The following is a 5,255-nucleotide window of genomic DNA, read 5'->3' on the forward strand; positions in this document are numbered from 1 at the left end:
TCCAGAGTCAATAGAAGTATTAAGCTCGATGTTGAAAAAAATTCTAAAGATTGGAGTTTTCAGTTCAAAGCTCTCTTAATCCAAAATCGGATTCAAGTCGTTAATTTTGAGTTTAAACTTGCCTTTCATACCTTTTATTGATGACCGGGTAAGTCAAGAATCTGTTGTCCATTTGAAACATTTGAAATTGGGTCTTGTGAGTTCAATACCTTTGTTACTTTGTAACATATTCTATATTATTTTGTTTTAGGGAAGTATTGCGCTATATTCTTTCTATTATAATATCTATATATCTCTTCGAACTCATAATACCTATAGCTAGGTGTCTATCTCTTTCACTAATGATACCTATACCTAGCTATCATCTCTTTCAATTTATTGATACCCGTAATCATTTGAATTGAAAATGATATCTATATCTAGCTCTCTATCTATTTCAATTAGTTATATCCAAAACAATATATTTACCTAACTTTCTATCTTTTTAGTCAATGATATCTCAACCAATAATCCAAAATCTGTTTTGTTGGGACTAGAGTCGTTGACTTCTAGTTGAACCTTTGCCATTTCTTAATGTTATTTAACTTTCAATTCCTAGCCCAAGTGATCGAGCCCCACGATGTGTATAGAGGTTATTAATCATAGGAGAAAGAAAGATCGGTTTTCAAGAAGAAAAATGTCGTGTAAGTTATTGCAAGAGATATAAAATAGATATTTTTCCAAAAAAAAAAAGAAATGAAATGAAAAGACAAAATGTCAAACAAGCCCTAAGATGCCATATAAACCCTTCATTATATCTGCTCTTGACAATTAATAAAGTCTATACCTAAGTATATCTGCGTGACATCTTTCTATCAATGACAATCGATGGCACCAGATTCCCTAATCCCTACCACGAGCACGCCTCCATTTCGCCTATAAATAACACGGCACCCTCGAGTCCATGCTCCACGAACAGCGCCGCAGAAGATCCATGGCCGCAACACAGTGTCAGTGAGCGGTCGGATGCTCTCACGCCTCGTCACGGCGAGTTTGTGAGGGAGAAGAGTCACTGAGCACCGGATCCCATCTCCTCCCTGGGCTTTCGCGCCTCGTGCTCGTGCTCCACCCGAACCTTTTCGAACTCGCTCACCCACGCGGCCACGCGCCCGTGCCGGCGTGCCCCACCACCCCCTCGCACGCGCCCGCCGGGGTAGGCAGCACTCTCACTGACAGCATGCCCCGCCTCGCCCTGTGGCCCAGGTGCAGGGAGGTGGACGTGGCGGCCCTCGCGGGGCCCGCACCCCCCGCGGCGCCCACCGCACTTTCACGTGGGCCCCCGCCGCCCCGGTGCCCCACAATTCAAAATCTGAATTCGTCAGGGGAGGCGAAGAAAGGTCTCCAGCAGCAGAGCCTGGAGGAGGAGAGGGAGAAGCGGAGGCGATGCTGCGCGGCGGCGGGTCGCAAGCCCCGGCGCCCCCACTCCCGCCAGCGGGCACCGTCCCCGCCCACCCCGTCGCGCCGAGGTGAGCGAGCCCGGGCCGAGCTTGCCTCTCCGTTTTCCCCATTTATTTCCGTATCTAACCAGAGAGGCTTTTTTTGGTTTGGTTTTCAGAAAAGCTATGCATTGCTCGTGTGATTCATTTGCCTATGTCACTCGAATTCTGGATCGTTTGATTTGTTTTTGACTTGATCCTGGCCTTCAGTTTTAGAAAAGCTATGCGTTAACTGAGTGTTTTGGTGTGCTATTTATTCTATTTGGGTTGTATCTCTGATTTGGAGGGCTCACCTTATCGGTGCTGTTGATTCATTTCCCCATTGTCTTCCTCCTCGCGATGCTCTGCCCTGGTGAGAGGCGATTCGATTAGTCTCCTAGGTTCATTCCGTTTGCTTCCTTCGATTCCATGAAATCTTTGTTGTTGGGGTACGCTCATGTGTTCTGCCTCGTTCTAGAGGTTAGGGTTCGAGTTTATTCCAAGGATTTGGTCTGTACTGCGATTGGGGGTGGATGGAATTTCTAGCTTCCTTGTCTGTTCTAGGGTTCGAGCAGGCATTTGGCATTGGTGTTTAGGTCAGATTTGCGTTGGATTTGAGGCTTTAGGTTGATGTACTTGTCGCCCTGGGCCGGCCATGCGCCATCACCTTGGCCGCCTGCTGCGCGCTACGCTCGGTGGGCAGCCCAAGTTGCGCCGCCCTGGCCAGGCGGCTGCTGCCGCTGGCGCTAAGCCAGTGGTTGCTATGCCCCGCCTCCGAGCCAAGCTGTTGCTGCCGCTCCCCACCTCTGAGCCAAGCTGTTGCTGCTGCGTGGCTGTATTCATCTCTCCCTGCCCTGAGCATGAGCAGCACCGCTATCTCGACGAACCGTATGCACTCAGAGATAGGATCTCCACTCTGCTAGCTTCAGACTATTATGAGAAACTTCAAATGCATCGATTGCAATTTGCAGATGAAGGGTGCGGCTAGACTGAATGCAAGGGAGCAAATTTCGTCCACTTGTGGCTTGAATTGTTCGCATAGTGAATATTCTGCTGTATATATTGGGGCTGTTGCAGTTCCTTGCATGGATTACTGCTGTTCCAGATTACTTTATTCATCTGTATTTGCTGCTGTTATTTTGGGGTTGTTCTACTGAATTTTTTTTTCAGATTAGTTTAGAGTATTTGTATATTTCCTTTGGATCATTACTTTGCTTGTGAAATGTTTGTTCGGTTTGTCCAATAGTTAAAAGACATATGAGGTATTTATCATTTATTTAGTACTCGAAATTAGTAGTTCACTATGTCTGTGCTGATGCTTGTATTACTAGTGTTTTTCCCATTGGCTTTCTCTATGTGTAATCATGATAGAATTTTGATATTTCTGATAGATGGCTAGGAAGAGGCATCCTGGTTTTGACGTTTTGTTGAGATATCGAGCTCTAATGATTTAGAAGGCCAGGATGTTGAAGATGTTCGGTGCTCGCAGTTTCTAAGTGTTGATTCTGATCTCTATCACTCCATCTCAACTCTGAAACTGATTATAAATGTGATGTAAGTGTACTGTATTTGTTCCTAATTTTTGTCCTTCTGTATGTTGGTGCACACAACATGTAGGCTTAAGTTGGTAATACTGAATTGATATCTTTGACTCAGCATGTTTTTTTCCCTCTTGGCATTGTTGGGCAATAGCCTTGTTTGACTTTATTTGGCATGCCTTTCTGACCTGTAGTAGAGAAGTACTGAGCTGTCAATTATGAATAGTTTAGTAGAGGGTAGTGATGCCATCGCTTATGTTATTTCTGTATGGAGCATGGAGTTGTCATACCAGTCTTTTCATTGTAGCACTTTAACCCTAACCCCAATCCTCCCGCTCTGCGTAGCTGATATTTTTTATCTCTAACATTAGTGTGACCTTGCTTTTTCTTCCAATTATTTGTTAGTAATGATTTATGATATGTTTTAATTTTTTGATTAAAATTTCATACTGTAGGACTCTTCTTCAAGTGGCAACTCAAGCTTCAATAATACATTGTACCAGCAATGCTTGAGAGATGTACGTATTGTTATTATTCATGTATTGTACCAGCAACTCTGTGTTATTCTTTCTGTATATTTTAGTTCACTCATGGAATCTATTATTTGTGTTTGTTTTGTGTAGTACAAAAAAATTAAGGATCTGAAAAGGAGATTGACAATGTCATTGTAAATTGTAATTTGGTCCATCTGTTATTTAGTTTATAATTTGACATCTTCAACTCATTCCACTACATTTCTGAATACCTGGAACCCATAGAAAAAATTTGGTTATTTGTTATATTTGGTATATAAGTTAGCTTAATTTCAATTTTGGTCCATCTGTTATTTGTTTTGCAAGTTGCTTAGCTGTCTATATCTACCTCATACGCCATTCTTGACTCTCACACTGACATGTCAGTTTGTACTCCAAAGATTCTGATAGCAAGATTCTGATAGCAAAGTGAGTTTAGGTTGCAATTTTTTTGAGTACCTTCTTATTTTATTTACACTAATTAGTTCTGTGTATATAGCGTGATAGGTTTTTGTAAATTGTGTATAAGGCTTGCTTTATATTAAACTTGTAGACAGTGATAGGCTTGCTTTATCCCTATTGTTTTCAGACTAGAGAATTATAATTGATTTAATCTGGTTCTGGAAATTTTGAGTGGTTCTATACCTATTTTAGCTAATTTTGGCTCTAATGCAAATATTTTTGTGATGCAGATATGTATTATGAAGGGCCATGGTGGTTCTGATGATGAAAAAGTAAGTCGGTTTCTCTCTGAATGTATTCCAGTTTTCTTCTATGTTTTTTTGGTTATATTCTAGAATTTTGCTACTGCTCTAGCCCTAAATAATGGTTTCCTGGTTATTGGTATCCTAGTTATAGTGTAGTTCTACTTCAGTTACAGTTGTTCATCAGGTGTAATTTATAGGTATTATTTATGTAAGTAGTACTAAGTGCTAAAACTTCATTACTTATATAGTACTAAGTTGTTTGTTTAATATAATGACCTCATTTTTTTTGTTTAGCTATCTATATTGGAAATTTGGTTTTCCTTATGTTTGTTTGGGTGCAGTTCCCTCATTATATTTGTGATTTTGTCTTTCATAAAAAATTTTATGGTTTATGATATTTGCTTTTTTGATTTTTGGTATGTGTGTTTCAGGCAGTTCTCTCTAGTGAATTTGTAATCCTTTTAAAATTTCTGCATTCTACTTTTTTTATTTTAATTATTTATTTTTTCCAATGTTTGTAGTGGTGAATTTGTTAAGGTTGTTGCTGTTTTTTGGTCATCCGAGTTGAATTCAGGTATGTTTTGAATTTTTTTCCTTTGTTTTTTTATTCCTTGGTTGACCATTCAGGTGTTGTTTGTTTTGTTGGATGTAGGTCAAGGCAGAGGTGAAGTTGAAGGCGCAGTCATTTTTAGCCTCCATTTTACTGTCTTGTTAGTCTAGTTAGAAGGTTTGGCCCCTCTTGATACTGCACTTACACTACAGTTCTACTACACTTACCGTCATACAGTGGTTAATCAGGTGTAATTCCTAGGTATTTTTGATTTAACTAGTATTAATTGAAAATTTTTCATTAGGCCTATATTTGGGTAATATATTTTGAATGGAGTATGTTTCCTTTTGCTTTATTTTTGGCATATGATGCAAAACATAAGATTTAGATATGAGGTGTGTGCTTATTTGTTTTTTGTTGCTTCTGTTTCTCATGACTGTCATCAAAGCCATCTGACCCATCCATTCCCTAGCAACAACAGTTTCATACTTGGC

The 5,255-nt window shown here is 40.3% G+C and overlaps 1 long non-coding RNA gene across 1 annotated transcript; it reads left to right on the plus strand.

Moving 5' to 3' along the window:
* The first annotated feature begins 2,718 nt into the window (after nt 1–2,718).
* Nucleotides 2,719–4,991, plus strand: LOC136514756 (uncharacterized). The gene is made up of 4 exons (XR_010773850.1): nt 2,719–3,008; nt 4,212–4,238; nt 4,733–4,785; nt 4,864–4,991. It is a non-coding gene; the product is annotated as an uncharacterized lncRNA (long non-coding RNA).
* The last annotated feature ends 264 nt before the right edge of the window (nt 4,992–5,255 follow it).

Source organism: Miscanthus floridulus, chromosome 17, assembly GCF_019320115.1.
Source record: "Miscanthus floridulus cultivar M001 chromosome 17, ASM1932011v1, whole genome shotgun sequence".
Lineage (NCBI taxonomy): Eukaryota > Viridiplantae > Streptophyta > Magnoliopsida > Poales > Poaceae > Miscanthus > Miscanthus floridulus.